Source organism: Peromyscus californicus, unplaced genomic scaffold (genome assembly GCF_007827085.1).
Source record: "Peromyscus californicus insignis strain IS unplaced genomic scaffold, ASM782708v3 Scaffold_24__1_contigs__length_46423439, whole genome shotgun sequence".
Lineage (NCBI taxonomy): Eukaryota > Metazoa > Chordata > Mammalia > Rodentia > Cricetidae > Peromyscus > Peromyscus californicus.
This window is the reverse complement of record NW_026294535.1, coordinates 7,856,491-7,876,747: the sequence shown is the minus strand read 5'-3', so window position 1 is coordinate 7,876,747 and position 20,257 is coordinate 7,856,491. Positions and strand designations below refer to the sequence as shown.

At 42.6% G+C, this 20,257-nt stretch overlaps 1 protein-coding gene across 7 annotated transcripts in view; it reads left to right on the top strand.

The window, feature by feature from the left end:
- Positions 1-20,257, top strand: part of Ano4 (anoctamin 4) — a 397,594-nt gene that overhangs the window by 73,793 nt on the left and 303,544 nt on the right. Inside the window, exon 1 of one of the 7 annotated variants that reach the window (XM_052753068.1) lies at positions 8,003-8,530. The exons of 4 other annotated variants lie outside the window; for them this stretch is intronic. The gene's annotated coding sequence lies outside the window, so the exon portion shown is untranslated. Of the gene's footprint in view, positions 1-8,002; positions 8,531-8,833; positions 8,979-9,134; positions 9,294-20,257 lie in introns of those variants that run through there. 2 more of the 7 variants (XM_052753069.1, XM_052753070.1) reach the window with 2 other exon arrangements.

Here is a 20,257-nt window from a genome sequence, read left to right as displayed (position 1 = left end):
TTTGGATGCATGGCGGCTTGTTTCCTGGGAGGTAGGGAGAAGAGGGGAAGGAATTGTGTAACCCTGAGGCTGCTGTGGAGAGTCCACTGGACACCCAAATAATGCCCTGTTTCCTAGAGTCACATCTACAGCCACCCATACATTGATCCTCACGTTGGGAGGCCACTGGGCTGCCCGGGAATATCTGTAGGGAAATTCTCCTCTCTTGCCACTCCCAACTTAAGTAGTGGTAAGATCTCTCTAAGAATTCCTTTCTGCCAGAGTCTGTATCCTCTTCTCCACCAGGCAGCTCAAAGCAGAAAGCATGTGTGGAGTGCTTCATTATCTCCAAGGGGCCTCCATTAGTTGGGCTAGCCTAAAAAGCCAGGGGCTTCCAAGGAAGTATCCTTCTGAATTAATACCTGTGGTGTTTTATAAAGGAGAAAAAAATTAAAGATTTAAACTCTTTTTTTTTAATGAGCTAATTAGAAATCAGTTTAGAGAGTATTTTTTTTTTCCTTTTGAATACTTGGAATCAGTTTTTTTCCTCTCTTTGGGCCAATCATATGCAAACCAATTCCACACGTATGCATTAAGCACCCATATGCTCTAGGCATCATAATGAGCGGAGTGGTTGGAAAGACAGGTACGATTCTCTTTTAGCTCTCAGAAGATATGCAATCTAGCAAGGGAGCCAGCCAGATACGCAGAGAAGCAGGGCTTTTTATATCCATTTATTTAAGTGCTTCCAGAGAAAGTTCCTTTCGGGGGATGTGAAGAATGGATAACACTCAGGCTGGGACTTCCTTGTAGGAAGCACATTACTAAGGCCCCTTTATGATTTTTGCCTGCTTGTTTTTGTAGTCCAGGCTGGCCAGAAACTGGCAGCAGTCCTCCTGCCTCAGCCTTCCAAGTGCTGAGATTACAGGAGCAGTTATACTACTACACAGTTAGTGCCAACGTTGGGGATGACCTCATCTCTTCAGATGTAGGAGGAGTGTTGGGGAATACTTTAAATGTGGAATAGAAATGCTTGAGTTGGGCCTTAGAGAAGAGTTCCAGGGATGAGGAGACATGAGGGAGCTGTGCCGGGTCTCTGGATATTAGGATGTGCTTGATGAGAGGGGACTACAGAGGGGTGGGAGTAAGAGGAAAGGGAGGAGGGAGTCATGGGCTCCCGTGTGCTAGAATCAGGAACATCCTTGGAGAAGGTAAGAAGCAGGGAAGAGTTTCTGCAAGGGAGGATGCTGTGGTGTCTTCATCCCAAACCTCACAGGCAGCAGCACCAAGGGTAGATGGAGGAAACCGTCTGTCGTTTTCAACCTGGGGAACATTGGCAGGTAGACTAGGGCAATGGCTGCGTGGGGAGGGTGGAGGAGGAGGAGGAGAGAGATGTTTAGGAAGGGACGTGGGCATGATGGGTAAGGCAGGAACAACATCAACACCGAGACAGTTGCTCATGGAAGAGCTGAGTTCAACTGAGGTCATTTTCTCTAGGTCACAGAGCCCATCGGGATGCATAGAAACGGAAAAAGAAAAGTTAGAGAAAGAGCGAATTGGGGAGAAAAAGATGGTTTTATATTCTGTCTAGGGAGCCTTTATCTTCTTAAGAAAAAAAGAAACCCCCCAAACTTCTTATTTTCTATTTCCTGTAATGTAAAGTAAGTTCATATGACTGTTTGGTCACTTACCATGCTATTGCTAATTGAAAATATTCTAATTGGAATGACCATCGGAAAGTAGCCTTCATACATTATACAGGATTGCTGTGGTTATTTATTTATTAGGCCTCCTGTAAGGCTGAGCTAATCAGGAACAGGGATGCTCTGGTCAGGCTCTGGAGGATTTTTGTGTGGCTTGCCTTTGAGATAGCTCCCTGGGAAGAGAGAAAAATTGTCTGGATTGCTGGGCTCCCCAAAACTATTTGTTCTAGTCAATACTTCAGAGATCAAGGACTGTACACATTTCTTCCCAGGGTACGCTGGGGCCAGAGCAATTTTAGCATAACATAAGAGAAGGAAAATGTGAACGAGGAATCCAGGGCAACAGCTGATTTATGGAGCAGCGGCTAAGCAGCACCTCTTAGTGCCTCAGTTCTGCAGGTGGGAGTCACTGTGCTGGGCTTGGCCCTTTCTGGCCGTTCAGAGCTGGCAATTGCCATCTTCGTTTGCAAAATCCTCCGATCTCTGGATAGCATTTTAATATTTGTTGATAAGTGTCATAAATTATTAAATGCCTATGTAGACTTGAGCATTGTGGCACTGTTCTGGGTTGTTTTATTATTTATTTTTTTAATGAAGTGACCTCCAATAGGTTATACCTGTCCAATAGTCAAAGGTAATTTGAACTTCATACAGCTATAAACGACATGGGGACACATATGTAAATGTTGGTCATGCTATAAATGTTCAGGGAGTGGATACTGAGTAGGCATTATATTTTGGACTCCGTTAGTATGGAGCATGAAGCAAATGGTCCTCACTCCAGCAGAGCATTCAGTGAGGCATGGAGGGTAAACACTAAACACGTCATCAGACACGTCAATTTGTTACACAGATGGCATGAGAAGAGTGAAGAGAATAAAGACTGGTGATATCAGTGAAGGCTTTTGGATGACGCAACACCCCCAGGTCTAGGCAGAGTGGCTCCAGGCAGAGGAAACTCTTAACCGACTCCTGGCAAGTTCAGGAAACAAGGTGAAGGCTAGCCTTTATATAGATGCTTGGCATTAGAAGAAAGGACTGCCTTTCCCAAGCCAATCATGGAATGCTTATCAGATTCACAAACATAATAAGCATATGGATATATTATTGTATGTATACATAATTATATATATTGATATGTGTACTATAGATCCCATCTAATTTGACCACATGCCAAAGTATGTATTATTATTTCCAACTCCTAGATGAGGGCCTTGGGTCTTAGAGATAAGCTCTCCACACCAAGAGGTTGAATCTGAGTCCCAGGCTCTCAGAGGCTCTCTCTCCACTTCACCCCAACTATAGATGAGCAGGCCGAAAGCCAGGCACTTGGGATGACTTCAGTGCTGAGTCACTGGCTCCTAGGCTGGTTTGCATAGGATAACTGTTTGCACACGTTTTGTGATGACTGATGAAACCTTAGTAGCAACAGCAGTCACAAGACACTGGAGGCAGTAAATATGTCTCCAATCATGTGTTTATACAGCTTTAGATACTTTACTCGCCAGTCAGTACCTTACTTGTAGCTCAGAGAAGTCCTCGCATATTAGGATGTAATTTAGTCTCTTTGAGGTCAAGGAGACACAGACTAAGTGCTGGGACTTAGCCCTTCTGATTCTAATCTAAGGCCCTCTCCTTAAACCACAGAAACTCCCGTTGGAAGGAGGGGCTATTTATACACTGCTGATAAGTCTGTACTCCTGCAGACTTCCAGGAAACAAGCTTGGACTTTCTTCAAAGTGCTTTTGACTGTAAGAGGCATAAAAAGGAGTCATTCATTCATCATGCACTATTGCGCATCTGATGCTTAGGGTATCGAAGGATCTCAATAAATTGCTTAAAAGGTACTAATTTAGTATAATGTATTTGTTATTTGCAGTTGTCACACGAGACTGAAAAAGAATACATTATGGGAAAACAGAATCACATCGGACAGTTTGGTGCCTTGACCAAGAAGACGGTAGTGAACTGGAAAATGGACAGTAGAGTGTTTCCAGGGAGAGAGGCACAGATGACTGTTCCAGGGAAGTGGATTAAAACAGCCGAGGAAGTGGTGTCCGTGGGGAATCCTAAATTATCAGCTGTAATGAAAGCATACAGCATAGGGGGGACAATGGTGGGGATTGACACCGCAAGTGTAAACCGAGGCCAGATTGCAAGTAGGCCCTCAATTTCAAGTTCAGCAGCGACGGCGTTTGGTCTGACCACTCCAGGTTTTTAACAAGGAAATGGCATGATTACATTTGCTTCTATTTTAGGAAGAAATGATAATGATAATAGGGAGGTTAGCTTAGAACAGGGGAGAGATTGGAGGCCATTTTAACGTTTAGAAGAAAGAATAGTGCTCCAAATTGGTTGTTGAGACCTAAGGACTAATTGCATGTGGACATTTCAGTAAGATTTTAGATGCATGCACTGACATGCATGGCTGTGCATAGATGCACTCTCTCTCTCTCTCTCTCTCTCCTCATTTTTCTGCTGTAGACTCACCCTAACTCTCCGTCACTCTTTAGGTCAGATATTGATTTACTTTGCTATCTTCAAAAACAGGAGGAAAAGCGAGCGGGCTGTGATCTTCATGGATTTTTTTTTCTGCATGGTTTGATCTCTGACAATCCCGGGGGATTCTTCTGGCTTCAGGAATGCTGAAAACAAACACATTTTTCAAGACTTGGATGCTCTGGTTATAGTTAGAGCCTCTGATGCCTCTCATGTATTTGGAACCGCTGTTGACTATCTGAAAGCCCGCCTACCAAGCACTTTGGGAAATTATTCTCAGCCAGTCAGTGACCCTTAGCAGGTCAACCTATTCTCTCTGCATTCCAGACCTCCCACAGGAAGCAGAAGGACAATTTAGATATTAGAAATGGGACTTTAATGTTTGTGTCAATCCCATGCTTTTCTGGAATATTCTTTCCTTTTCTTTTTCTAGTAGTTGAGGACGATTCAGTCTGGCCTTAATATGAAACTGTAGGATCAAAATTGAGGAAAATAAATCAATAGATATAAATTGTTTTCTCTTTAAATTGTGGGCATTTTTTTTTTGCTGTTGCATAAAAGGTTTACATTTAGTCTCTGAAGAAAATGATCTTTTTTTTTCTTTAGCTTAGACTTTCTCAGTCCTACTATGCTCAAATTAAGGTGACAGTATGAGAAGGGTCCTCTTTGCAGCCACATCACCGAATCAGAAAACATTCTTGAAGGCTTCTGTGTCCACCTCAGTATATTTCCATGAAAAAGAGGAAGTGTTCTGAAGCCAATCGAATTGGCCACATAGGCAGTCTCTTTCACCACCCCTGTGTGCACGTTGCTCATGTCTTAGGAGTGTACCCATCAGGCTGAAAGGCACATGGCATCACTAGAGTAAACCCCAGGATGAAGCTGGGTTAGCAAAGTGGCTAGTACCTTTAGATGGAATGGTTACCTTATGCAACTTATTATAAGTTGTCAAAACCATCGACTGATAAAATGGTATTTGAATTTCTTTGATTCTCATATCTTCCTTGATAGATTTTGATGTTAAAAATGGAATGGGGGGCTGGGGGAATGGCTCAGTGGGTAAAAGCACTTGGAGGACCTGAGTTTGAATTCCCATGTAAAACTGGGTGTGTAGTAGGAATGTGTGTAATCCCCACACCTAGATAGGGAGACAGGAGAATCCCTGGGAGCTATCAGGCAAACTAGCCTGGTAGACACAGTAGAAAACAAAACCAAAACAACAAAGAGACACTGCCTACCTCAGATAAAGTAGACAGCCAGGACCATATCTAAGGTTGCCCTTTGACCCTTATGCATGCTGCCGTATGTGGCATCTATATGTACACATACAAATTGTAAACACACATGTACACAGAATTATGCAGCCATCTACCCTTGTAAGTGTAAGCCTTTTTTTTGCTTCTTAAGCTGGTTACCAAAGGTAGACCCAAGCTTTACTGTTCCCACCCTGCTTTTGAAAGACTTGCCTTGACACATCTTTATCTTCTGGCTTTATAAGGTGTTGCCAGCGAACTTCCTGGGAGATGATCTCCTGATAGAGCATTCTTTCTTTCTCTCTTTTTTTTTTTTAAAAAAAAACAAACTGATATAGGTACATAATTCAGTTTATAGATAAAAAGTTCAACCTATTGAGAAGTCTTCAAATAAGGCATTAAATCATGCACTTGTAGAAATTTAGTAAGACTCTTCTTGGCCAATCAAATGGCCATCCAACAAGTATTTCTTGGGAACCTATGATGTTTGGTGCCAGCAAGCAAGGTACAGTGTGAGATTCCCTGAGTTTAACTGACTTTTTTTGTTTGTTCGTACAGTACAAAGTTAAACATTGTTTATTGCTGTCTGAAGCTGGGGCATTCCTATCATCATTTGAAGAGGGAGAAATAGAGAAGTGACCAAAATTTAAAAATTAATGACATTGGAGTGACTAGAATACCATTTTCATTGACCTAATTGTCATATAAATGTACAATTATTTAATCTAGTAGGCAATTTGTATTTCTGAAGCATTATCCTTTTCACGCTTCATTATCCTCCGACATAGTCAAGGTATTGAGTCCATTTCATAAACAGTATTAATCTCAATTATTCAGGAGCTTTGAATAATCCCCTCTTTTAACACATGGTTTGATATGCTGACCATGTTATTGTCACATTCGGAGCGGCTGATGCCAATCAAAACAAGTACTCAGCTAAAGAACCTCAAATGTTAGGTGTTAAATGTGGGCCAGAGAGGTGGCTCAGAGGGGTGAAGGTGCTTGCCACAAAGCTGACAGAATTGCGTTCAATTCCTAGGACCCATATGGTGGAAGGAGAGAACTGCCTCTCACAAGCTGTCCTTCGTATATATACTGTGAGTTGTGTGTACCACCCCACGTACACACACAAAATAAATAAAGATTATTTGTGCAGTTATGTTTCCCAGATAGCTTGGGCTGTAGAAAATGCCCTGTGAAATGCACAGCTTGAAAAACATTTAAAAAGAATACTTTCTAGGATATTAAAATTTGCCTGTGGGACTATAAACTCCTTGAAGGCAGAGGGCATCTCTGCACCCTTTACACGTAGTTGATGGTCTTTCTTATGTTTGCCAATTCGAGCTGAACTGGGTTGAACAATGAAGCAGCATTTGAATCTCTCAGATTTCTCTTATTTAATGTACACACGACCACCCTGGTAAGCATCCTTTTCTTCCTCATTTAAGAAATCTCATTTTATTAGACTTGTCTTTGACGGGGAACATTTTATGGCCCCCTGCTCTGACTCATTCTGAAGCCCTGCTAACTGCTTCCTTGGAGTCTAGCCCTTCTTTTAAAGCGGTGGTATTCAGGTTCTTCTGTGTCAGCCTGCAGTTTGCCCACGGCTAGATAGCATAACAGAATGTCCAGTGAATGTCCAACCTCTGAGCGAAAGTGGAACTAAAATTAGAAACCCAGTGTCACATAAAACACAGAGGGCCAGTATCTTCCTATTTACTCCAGACTGGAAGAGGGAATTGGCTCTTCTGCTGAGAAAGCGTCCTTAAACAATCCTCCAAAGTTAAAAAATCTGCAAGTTTTATTATGATATCTCATTAAGCTACCATTTAGCCTCAGAAACCACCTCCTAATCCAATTTAATCATCACAAGCAAGCATAGCTTCATATATATGTTACCGGTGTTCTAGGTTTGATATGAAAATAGGGCAAATAGGGAAAGTTTAGAATTATCCATCATCGACCATAAAGGCCTTGGCTCTTTTCTGTTAGCATAAATTGTGGCGTCTCACTTCAGTGCTTATAAATTAATACTATTTACCTAGAGCATGTATGTCCTGTCTTAAATCATGGCTGATTTAAGAGCTGTCAAAGAGAAACATAAACTGTCCCTAGAAACTCACCTTTAACAGCATTTCTATATAAACATTATACGGAAACTTAATGAAGATGAGGTCAAATTCCCACAGAGACCTTTAACCCCTTTCTGTCTAAATTTCTCCCACGACGTGGAAAGCTCTGTTCCTGGCCATCCCCACCTACGCTTTGGCTATAGAGAAGCACAGGTCCAGAGGGCCACTTTTGAACGCGTGGCGACCTTGTGGAGGGTCCACGTCAGAGTTGTCTGATATGTGAGGAATCACCGTGCCTCACTTACTGGACTTCGTGCAGAAATCCTGTGGGATGCCTTGGGAAGTGGCTGAGTGGCCAGCGTAACTATGGGGCTTTGGGAATCGACACACGGCAAGCCGATATTAACGGAGACTGGGGAGAAGGCAAGCTGCCTGCCAACCCTGCCCGAACTTCTGTTGCTGTGTGCTGCTGGCAGGGAGCTGTCCTGCAGCTCCCAGGACCGGCTGTCATCTGTACTCTCTTGTCACACTGACAACAGCCCCCTAGCTGGGCTGATTGGTTGCTGGCAATAACTGATATGGAATACTGATGTGCTCACCGGCGGCAGTTCCTTCCACTCCAAAGAGACTCCTTCCTACCCCAAACCTTGCTTTCCAAAGCCCAGCCTGGTTGTTTCCCCCGCTCCCCGCCCCCCACATGCCGCCCCTGCACCCAGTAGGGAGGACCTGTCCTGGGCGTGATGCTCTGAGATTGTGGTAAAATTGGCCCCAGCTGGCTGCTTTCACTCCGGCTTGCTTTCCCGAGAGTCCTGTTCCAGACTTCTCAGGGTTTCTACGGCACAAACAACTGCATGCGGGCTGGAGGGGAGACAGAAAAGGACTTGTGTGTGGAGGGTTTTGTTGCCTCTCATCACTTTCCCCGGCCTCCGCGGAGTCAAGCCTGGAGGTTCCCTGTGAATTGCTCTCCACCACAGACACTGAGGAAGGATCCCTTCTCCTTCTGTTGACTCTTTCTATTTTTATGGTAAGTGCTTGCATTGAAGGAGCCGTTCTGCTGCAGTGAAAGGATCGCTCCCTCTCTTCCCAGCTAGGCTTAGTGACCTTCCTTCTGCATTTCTTCTGTTCCCATGGTCGTTTTTTCTGAAGGACCCAGCGAACTAAAATGCCTGGGGTCATCTGTCTGCATAGTCTGTCTTTGATTTATTTATTTCTTCATAAACCCAAGCCCTTTGGCTATGACGGAAACATAAGTGCTAGCTCTCTTTGTCCTTGAAGCTGCAGCTAGGCAAATGTGTTCTCCACAGCAAACTGCAGCAGTGTGCAGGGGATCTGTGCAGGCTGGCTGACAGATCCCGACAAGACGATTCCTCAGCATTCTAAGGGGCACTCTCTCAGAACCTGGAGGGACCAGGGGTGACCTGCCACATTGCAAAGACTTCCATCTTCCCCGGGGTGAACATGAGCACACACGTGTGAGTTATGTCAGAATCTGTATGGGCAGCTGTGCTTTGAACATCTGCCGGTGGGTCCAGAGTGGCCCCATGTCTTGTGGGGTTTACAACTTGGGCAGGAACATTAGCAGTGAGAGGAATCCTGCGCCGGCTGGGAGATGAGTAGACTGCATGACCTCATCGCTTCTGAGTCTCAGAGCACCCAGTTCTGCAAACCGTGCGCTGTGTGGCTTCTTTGGAGGGTGGTGGGAAGTGAAGGGAAGAACGTTATTTTGGAGTTGACAACATAGTTTCATCTTCTTCCTGAGAGATAAAAGCTTTGAAGCTGTTGGAATGGTTAGACTTTTTTTTTTTCCAAGAGAAAACAAACAGCTTTCCAATGAAGAGAGTGTGCATGGCAGGTTGATTATCATTATCCCAAGGCAGGCTGACTAGTGCTCTTATTTCCCACCTGGGCTCCCAGGTTGGCTGTAAAGCGTATTGCAACTTCAAGTCTGTTACTGGATGCCTTGGGAAGCCGGAAGGAAACCGAGAGTATTCCTGGAGTTTCACCTTGTTGAACTTGTGCACTGTAGGAGTCTTTCTTTACAGGGAGCTTTTCCTTCCTTCCTCCTTCCCTTCCTTCCTACCTTCCTTCCCTTCCTTCCTTCCTTCCAACCTTCCTTCCTTCCTTCCTCCCTCCCTCTCTCCCTCCTTCCCTCCCTCCCTCCTTCCCTCCTTCCCCTTCCATAGCATGGTGAATTATGTTGGTCAAAGCAATAACGTAAATTATAAGCTTCAAAGTTGTCATCCTCCTTAGTTTGTTTCATAAGTTTTGGGCTAAATGTTGGTTATCTACTTGTACGTGGAAATTGTGTGTGTACCTCTAGGAAGAGTTGCCATCAGATATAATTTAGCCGCCAATGCATGCGATTTTTTTGTGGCGAACAAGGGGGAAATACAGGGTGAAGTTTCTGATCTCCCCCCTTGCTCCTTGGCAGTGTCGAGAGTGAAGTTCTGGGGCTATCTTGCTCTGTTGCACCTCCTTTATTTCCACTGTCTGTACATTTCTCTTAAACTAGTCTTGATGACGTATGCTTTTATCCTGTTCCCCGGGTCCAAAGTAGATGCATTTGGTGTTTTGTTTGCATTTTGTATTTTGGTGATTATTATATTTTGTTTGTATTATTTCTTGCATTAAAAAAGCTTGAAGGCATCCATTTACATGGCTCAACTATTTAGATGTTTATATGACCCCTCCAAACCCATTCAAGAGTAGAATGAGCAAATGTTAAAATGTCTCTTTAACAGTAAGAGAGAAAGGGGATTGCTCTTGCAGGCTTTAGTCAGAATCTTTAAATGATGTTTGAAAGAGTTCAGCGGTACTGGGGCTGTAACGGATATATAATCTTTCCTGCGTGCTGCCATGGTCTATGGCAGTATTGGGATGTGCTTGGCAGGTACTTCGTTTCCTCAGATTCTTTAATATACAGCTCTTTGCATTGTTTCTTTAAGGTACAGCCCTTTACTTTGCTTAATCCTATCTCCAGCTCAAATGATTGTCTTGGGAGTTTGGGGCCGGCAACTTGTGGTATTCATCAGGATGGAAAGAGTTAGAATCAGCTTAGATGGATTGAAACTAACCTCTGCACTTCACCCACAGGCAGTTTTCAATGCATTTAGAAAACGTTTCATTGTAATTAGCAGCAACTTTAGTGTTGAGACAAAAAGATCCTTTAGGCTTACTTTGTTTTGTTTGACAGATTGTTTCTCTAAGTAATCAGAATCATATATATGTGTGTGTGTGTGTGTGTGTGTGTGTGTGTATGTATTTACATGCCTATATGTATAAACACATTTACAAGCATATATACAGAGATACTGTTTATTTTTGATATTACGTTCACTATAATTATAAAATTAAAACTATAATTTTAATAGGGAATTGTAGGAAATTTCCTGCGACATTGACAAGCATTGTCTAGAGAGCCTCGTGTGTGTGTGTGTGTGTGTGTGTGTGTGTGTGTGTGTGTGTGTGTGAGAGAGAGAGAGAGAGAGAGAGAGAGAGAGAGAGAGAGAGAGGATTTCCCTACTCTCCTCACCTCACTTCCAGATAATGCCTTTGGGGATTTCTCTGAATCAGGGGAGTGTTCTCCTCCTCAGCATCTCTTTGTTTCACAGCAGGCTGTCATGTTAATTCCTTTGCAGTGTCTGCATAGAAAAGTACCCCAGGAACTGATGAAAAGCTGTGCCGAGTGGAGCCTGTGTCCTCAGTGTGATGAAGTCACTGCAATGTTTTATCTGCCTGTTTATTCTGTTGCTGTGCAACTGAAGTTATTTCAAAAGGGTCTCAGATTCCTAGACCGGCATAGATGCAGTGGTTCATTTGTTCACACTCCTTAATTACAGCCTCCATCCAAACCTTCCTCTCCCTATTTCTGTGGGTGACATTTTAATTTGAAACCTACAGCTTATATTGTGAATCAAGGGTCTCTTCATTTTTATTCTCTTGTTTCCTGTATTCTGTCTTCCCTACTTTTCTGTTCTCCATGTTTGAGCCCATATATGTATACCTTGATAAACTCAGTGAAAATGAAAAATGTACGATGATTAATGAAGTTACAGCTTTTCTTTAGGTAACCAAACTGCAATTGTTCAAACTCCAATGTAACTGGGAGATGAAACTCTCCACATTAATATACATATCACCTCATGGTTCTGCAGGTATTCTTGTCTTTGAAACTATTTTCCATAGCTGATTACCAAGGGACCAGAAATAGCATCACTTTTACATTTTAATTAATGGCATTCTAGATCTGACTAGGTTAGATTGCCCTCGGTTTTTGACATGTTTACTGTCTGAATGGTTTTTATGTTAAGAGGGAAAGTTTGTGAGTGATACAAAGTAAAATCATTTGATTGTAAGATCCAGCCTGTCTTTGAAAACTGCATGAGCCACGTTATTAGACGGGTTTCTTTCTGTTGCCCTTTTCGATGTAATTAAGCCAATGTATCCCCCTTTACCATCTTCCCACGAACTCCTTGTACAGAGTAAAGGGACTAATGTACAACTCCCACATCAGCTTCCTAGAGGGAAGACTGTTCCTCAGCCAGCCATCAAAACCACTTCTCACACCAGCCATGGTGATCTACTTGGAAAGAAACTCACTATTCCATTGGCTGCACAGATTAATTGTATAAAATAGAAGAGACGTTTCATGAGCTGTTTGTTAGTGACTGTGTTTAGGATCTGTGCCATCCTTCTGAATTTAGGACTACAGTCAGTAGATCAACCTCCTAGGGGAAAAAAACCTATGTTCTCAGTAGAATAATAATTAATACAGATTGTCTTAAATGTTTATGTTGCAAGTTTTATATCTTGGGTGGTAATGGGGGATGGCAGAACTCTGGAGGAGAACCAAATCAGAGCCCCCAAATAATGCAAGATGAAAGGGGGAAAATTGTTCCTATATTTAGCATTCACTTCTCCAGTCAGACCGTTGGTTAAGTCTGAAGAGCCAAGAAATTGTTCAAACATATCATGACAGGTTTTGTGCACTTTTTTGCTATTAGAAGTCTTTAACCCTTCATTGGGCAGCTGAGACAGCTGGTAGCCTTTCTTACAGAACACAGACATCAAGAACTCACATTAGTGTTCTTGTTGACGCCCTCTGGGGACTTCTTATAAGTGGTGGAGTGGTTGAAAGTAGAAAGGATTGGGTATCAAAGATGAGCTGGTCAGAGAAGCATGTCTTTGGCACCCTTGAACTCCTCTCTAGACCTTACCACTGTCTCTGTGATTCAATTTCTGCATGTGTTACCTTAGGCTTGGGCCAGATCTTTTCAAAAGATGCTGGTCTAGCCATGAAAAAAATGTGAGATGTTGTGTTTCCCATTTATCCATTACTAATCAGATGGAGATACTTGACTCATGTTTGGTCTTCCTGGAGGAGGTAGGTTGCACGTTCTCTTGACCCTACAAAGCTCCCAGAACTCAGATCTTAATGTGGACGTCAGAATGCCTCAGATCAGTATGAGAATTTTGAACTGTCCTGAACAGGGCTCAGGTGTGATCACTTGCTTACCCTATGACATTTTTAATGTCCTGTTATCAGAAATAACGTTGAGGAACATCTGACCTTATTTGATACAAGCTAAGGAAATAAAGCCATTTCCTGAGGTTAGAGATCTGCTTAGCATCTGGGCAAGGTGAATTTAGTGCAAAGCATATTTATTTATTTACTGGGAACTCTGCTCTATTTCTGTTGTGGGGCCTCTTCCACACCACACAGCTGACATCTACGGTCATTCATTGCTTACAAAACTGCTTTGTGGCAACTAACTCACTGGTGACCATTATGTCCGGGCTCACTCAATGCAGATTACGTAGCTGTACCAGTCAGCGTGAGTCACATCAAGCAAATGTTTATGGTAATTTTGCTCATGCTTGTGTGGTAATGCTGTTTTTTTTTTTTTGTATTGAAATTTTGCTTTTCCTATGGGCATCTCAAGAATTTTACAAACACTATGATTAGGTTTTCTTTTTACACTTAAATTATTCAAGTGATTATGACTGTTTATGGATTGATTCCTCCATGCACTTATGAATTTGCTTACTGTTTGCCATGCATACACTATGTCTATCCTGCATTAGACACATATACAGAAGCAGCCATATACGGCCATCATCTTTGCAGAGCGCTGTCTACTCAGGCTTCATACAGCTTACCTCCTCTTGATTCTTAGCCTGTGTTCTGCTTGCTGTCATATCTCATTTCTGAGAGAATCCACTTGCTTGGGCAGTCTGTCCCTTTGGCTCAGTCACTGAGAATTTTTTTTTCACAAAAAGTCCATTTTTGCTGTTACTGTAACATGCGTCTTGCTGTTTTCCAAAGCGCCTGCAGCTTGTGGTTTTGTTACCTGACTGAACAAAAGAGATTAATTAGTGAAACTGGTTTTACTGTTGCCATGTGGTGGAATGACAATTCCGTTCTTTGGGAAAACTCGCCTGTTTCCTCGGATCCTAAGTGACAGCTTGGGTGGAGCAGCGTATACGGAACTAATCGCAGGTTGAATTGCTCTTCTAAACCACGCCCACCTTAATGCTCAGTGCTTGCTTCCTTGTCCACCTTGTTCTGAAGCAGACGCGGGATGTTCCAGGAGTTCCCCAAACCATTTGCGGCTCTTAGAAATGCCCAGTGTTTTGACTTACCTCAGTCCCTTTGCACATGCTGTGTCTCTGCCTAGACTGTGCATGTCCCTCTCTGTGCAGTGAACTTTGAAAGCACGTTCAGGAACAGTCTCCCACAAATTCTTTAGATGCTATCCTTGTTAAAGCTCATTGGCCCAAGCCAAGCTAGCTGACTCTCCTCGAGTGTGGGGACTGTACTTCCACCTCTGTACCCCAAGTCTCAGCTTAGTACCTTAGTAGTAGGACAAATACCAGGCCCTCTGAGCAAAGGATAGAGAATGAGCATCCAAACTCCGTGGCAGTGTCTGGTCCATGTGGAAAGGTTAATTTAAGAACACAGCGTGTCTCCATGACTTAGCCTGAAAAAGAGAAAGAGAAAGAGAACTGGGTTTAGTCCACTAGAAGTTCTATGTAAAAACCCCTCAAAATGTCTTTGCCTCCAAATGAATTTAGATAAAGTAAATGTTAGGAATATATTGCGTGCTCTCCATGTGCAACAAAAAAAAAAATTGCTTTATGTGTCAAGGAATCAAACAAATAAAACATATAATTCCTGTTCTTGAAAAGGTTACACACAAGTAAGGATTCGTCTGGTGTGTAAATTACCTAACTTGGGAGCAGACAGTCATAAATAGAATCAGTAGGCCATGACTTGCCGATATGACAGAAGAGAAGGGATTTCAGACTAGGGGCCTGTGGGGGGAAAAAAAAAAACTTAATGGACCTGATGGAGTGTGTCAAAAAAGAGGAGATTTCAGAAGGAGTGGAAAGGGGTAGTCTTAGAGCGAGGGCAAAAACTTTGCAAAGTTGGGGGATAATCAGTTTAGGAAAAGTCAGTTGTGGATATGTGTTTGAAATCTCTTCTTATGTTTAATTACACCAAAGACCCTCATTCATCAGAGATGGCCGTCGCTCTTAAGAGACACACTTTTCGCTCATTCCCTTTGTTCAGTGAGGTACAATGGGACAGTCAAAGTCTTCCCAAAGAGCCAGGCTTGGTGGCCTGGGTATGTAATTGTATCCAACCAAGAGCTTAAGGCAGGAGGATCACATGGCTAGTGACTGCCTGGGCTACAGAGTGAGTTCTAGGCCAGCCTGGGTAACTTAGTAAGACTGTCTCAAAATTAAAATGTAGGAGGAAGTTTTTGATGCAGTTTAGTATTAGAGTGTGTATGAGACTCTTGGGTTCAAGCCTCAGGAGCACAGATGAAAAATCATGGCAAGGAATTAAGACAGAAAATCTAACCTAAAACCATCACTTAAGACCTAGAGAGAATTTTGGATTGAGATCATTGTGGTGTTAATTAGCAAACTGTCTAGCATATGAGAAGCCTCATGGGTCCATTGGCATTTTATTGCTAATAACATAGTTATGTTTCTTTCTCTTTGGCAATTAACTTTCTGCTATCACAAGGAGCATGCTTATTTTGTGAGACAGTGGAATATGCATGCATAAGCTAGTTTTCACGTAGGTAAAAAAGTGGCTTAGAAAATTCTACTTGTAATGGACTTAGTTCATCCCCTGAGCATGATTTCTGTCATGCTGTTTCCTTCCCATTCCAAAAAACAAACAAACAAACAAAAAAAACCAAAAACCAGTTAGTGAGTACATATTTAGGGGGTAAGCTGGTGAGGTTTAATACCTTGGAATTATATCTGGTCAGATAATGCTCTTCCTTGAGAATTAATCTGAACTCATTAAAGAATTTGGACCAATATGTGTAACTCTCTTGGCTAGAGCATGAGAGCAAATACATTTTGTTTGTAGAGTAAGATGAAACAGAGAAGATTCTTTCCTTCCTTCCTTTGTCTGCTCCAGAGTGGTTGTTGAACATTTAACTGTGTTCTGGGCACAAGAAGCAACAGTGAAGAGTCAACATCCCGTCTTCATGGGCTAGCATCTGATGGGAGCGGTAGGAAGAAGCAAAAGGTCATTAGCAAATATGAAGTTGACCTGAGCATGATTAGTACAATGGACAAAAAGAAAATGAATGTGCTTGCCATGGTTTTCATACTTGGTTTTCCTTCAGCTTTTAACTCCTGGTGCTGTCTTGACCCGATTTTCACCATTGTGACAGAATTATCCGAGGTAAATAAGTTGCAGGAGACACAGTTTAGTTGGACTCGTGGGCTCAGAGCTTTCAGCTGTACGACTGTGAGGTGGAGGCAAGGCAGAACACCGTGATGGAGAGGGGGTGAGGGAGGAGAGCTGCTCATCTCAGGAAAGCTGGGATGCAAACAAGACAGAACGGAAGTGTTCAGGGTAAGATCGACCCTTCAAAGACACCCTCCCAGTGATGTATTCCTCCAGAGTAAGCCCTACCTCCAGCTAGCACATTCAGTATGAACTCAGCAATGGATTGCCTATTGATGAAGCCAGTGTCCTCATGATTCAGTGCCTATCAATGACTGGATCCACTAACTGGGGACTTAGCCTTCAACCCATGAGTCTTTGGGAGAGCATCTCATACATAAATTATATATTATGTTTAAATTATTTTCTTACCATTTATTGTTCTTAGTTCATTACATTTATTTATTTATTTATTTTATTTGCATTTTCCTTTTGACTAATCTTTCAGAGTCTTATGGGTTTTTTTCCCCTGTTGAAACAATTTGACTACTCTGTATAAGGATTATAATAATAAAGCCATTTCATTCTTAAATTGGTTACAAGAAAAAGCTCTATGGACATCAAAGTTCATGTAAAGCCAGAGTTTCGATGAAGATAGATGACGTGGCTTTTCCCTTTGCTTGCATCTGAGATCAATTTGGCGGGTTATCCTGGGAGAACTGGGGGTCAGGGGAACTGCAGCCCTTGAAGAGGGCAGATAACTATCGATGTAGCACATACCACTCAGAGAAAGGGACAGGAGGGAACTAGAAAATAAACCCACATTTCTAAGACTGGGCATAACTGGGAATGCCGACTTCAGAGGTTTTAACGGTGATGAATGAGATGCTGTAGGGATGGTACTTAGCACAGTGCCTACAGACAGGGACTCTCTTACTCTCCTTTCCTGCTATCGTAATGAAATACTGATTAAATCAGCTCAAGGGGAAGGGGAATTGTTTAGGCTCACAGTGCCAGGCTTCAGTCCATCGTGGCAGAGAAGTCACCCTGGTGAAAACTCCCGGGGGAGCTGGTCACATTGCACCTGTAGTCAAGAGGCAGAGAGACAAGCGCACGCTTAGGCTCAGCCTGTTGTCCCCATTTTACACAGTCCAGGGTCCCCTGCCCAGTCGTAGTCCTGCCCCCAGTTTACGCTTCCCGAATCAATTAACATAATCTAGCCACACCCCATAGGCATACAGAGGCTCATCTCCTAGGTGATGCTAGAGTCTCTAAGGTTGACGCCATCACAGTTACCTAGCACGTGCTGATTTGTTCTCATTGTGTTCCTTTAATGTAAGGTACATGTGTTTCTCTGACATTTGTGTGTATATTTTCCTGCTCAGTAATGTCCTTGGGATAACTGTGATCATTTTTAATGCTTGTAATTAATGTTAAATGGTGGAGCTTTCTGGAAAGGTCTCATGGAGTTTGGTTACCAGTCTCTTAGCGACTTTATCATAACTTGAAATGCCTTTAGACGCTGTCACAGGGATGCACTTAACTGCAGACAGGGCCCTGTGGCCATGGGACCCAGGGAGAGGCCCTGTGAATGGCTTCGTGGCAGAAAAAGCAAAAAACAAAGCAGAGGAGAATAGGAACAAGACAACGGGAAAGGTGATTGAATTCCTTTGTCTCCGCTGACAGAGGGTTTATGGGCGGCTGCTCTTTAGGTGGTGTGCAGTCTAGAGATAAGTTATTACCAAACATAGTGGACAGTTTCCAGAAGGAAATAAACAAGGAAGAGGGATTGGTGAGGATGGGGGCAGATGGTTTAAGTAGAGTGGTCATGTGTAGCTAAGTTTGTTAGGAAGATTTCTGAGCATAGAGTGGTTGGGTTACAGGTCACGTGAGTTTAAATTTTTTTTAAAATAATTTATTTAACTTTTATTTTATGTACATTGGCATCAGATCCCCTGGAACTAGAGTTACAGACAGTTGTGAACTGCCATGGGGGTGCTGAGAATTGAACCTGGGTCCATCTGGAGGAGCAGGTAGTGCTCTTAACCACTGAACCATTTCTCCAGCCCTGAGTTTAAATGTTTTGATGGCTCTTGTTGACTTACTGTTGATTGAAGTATGAAGTTTATGCTCCCAGCATCTGTGGATGAGAATACACCCTTCCTCATGTCTCAGTTCACTGGTAGACATTTTGATGTTTGCTACCCTGCCTGGTCGATGGAGTATTTTAGTTAAGTTTGGAAATCTTTTAATGTGTTTAGGTTTTTCCTCTGTGAACTAATTTTCTGTTGTAGATTCACTTTTTAAAAAAACAAGGATTTTGTCTTCTTGGGTTTTTTTTTTTAGCAGTTTTTAAATTTTATTTTGTTGTCTATTTTTCTTTCATTGAAAATGATTTTTAATATAATATATTCTCACTGATTTTCCCTCCCCCAACTCTTCTGAGATCCTTTTCACCTCCCCTCCCATCTGAATCCACACCCTTTCTCATTTGAGAACAAACAGGCATCTAAAGAGTAGTATGAAAATAAAATAAACAAGGCATGCTGGTATATACCTTTAATCTCAGCACCTGAAAGGCAGAGGCAGGGGGATGTCTGTGAATTCAAGGCCAAACTCATCTCTATAGTGACTTCCAGGACAGCCAGGACTGCAGAGAGATACCCTGTATTAAAAACAAAACAAAGCAAACAAAAAAATACCCAACCAAACAAATAAATAAGAAGGAAAAAAGAAGATAAAACAAACAAACCAAACCCAAACAGTAATAGGACAAAACAGAAGGAGAGCCAAAGAAAAAGCAGGAGAAACAGGTACAGATGCAGAGATGCACATGGCCCTGCACACAGGAATCCATAGAAACATAAAAATGGCGGCCGTGATAGATACAGAAAGGACTCGCAGGGTTAAAAAAATGAGAACAAAGGAAAGAAAGACACGCCCTGGCAAACCATTATGAGAAAGAACCTCCAAAGATGCCACTGTGTTGTTTTGTGTTGGCTGTCTGCTGCTGTTCACTGGGCCTGCCCTTAAGACTTGTTTGTGTACCCAGTGAAACTCTGTTGGAGAAAATGAAGTTTTCCTTTGTGAACAGTTATCAGTTGGAGAGAGCTTCTGGGTTAGAGATGGGGGCATGTGTCCACTTCTCCCCTCGGCTTCATGTGGCTCAGATTCATGAAGGCCACTGCATGCTGCCATAGTCTCTGAGAGTTTGTGTGTGCGTCAGTCCTTCTGTGTTCAGGAGGCCTTGTTTCATCGATGTCCTCCATCCCCTCTGACTCTTGTAATCTTTCTGCCTCCTTTTCTACAGGGTTCCCCGAGTCCTGAGGACTTTAGCAGTCTATATACATACATACACACACACACAACACACACACACACACACACACACACACACACACACACACACACACACAAAAGAGTTCATATTTCCTTATGACTTTCCACAACATATTTCTCTGTATTTTGTTATTTGTCTTTGATATTGTTTATAGTGCTTGTCAGATAAATTTTTTTTTAAAAGAAAAATTACCACATTGAAGGCAAGGCATAGATACACTATTCAAGAAATGTTTAGGAAGATTTGCATCAACGTTAACTGAATACAGTGTTTAAAATTTCTTGTCTGAGCCCCAGTTGATTTTAAGCTGGGAAGACCTAAGCAAATGTAGTTGGGAATTAAAGTGCACAGGGTGAAATGAGAGGACTGCTATTTGGGAAATAACAAGGGATTGGAAAGTAAAGGGACATGTAGAACATGCGGTAGGGATGCTTAACATTCAGATGCCCAGTATGGTGCATGAACCACACTACGTTAACTGACTCGTTTGTGCGCCTGAGAGCGGCCCTGGGTTGTGTGTGCTGCACATGGAGTTCCTGTAATTGCTTTACTCTGGGAGCCTGTGTTAAATAGACTCGATCAGAAGTATATAAACGGTGTCTACTTTGTTGAGCAATGCGGTCCACCAAAAGGCTACACTTAAACATAACTTGAAGCAATCGGAGAGCCTGAGAATCCTCATCAGATAGCCATCACGGACCAAATAATACGAGAAG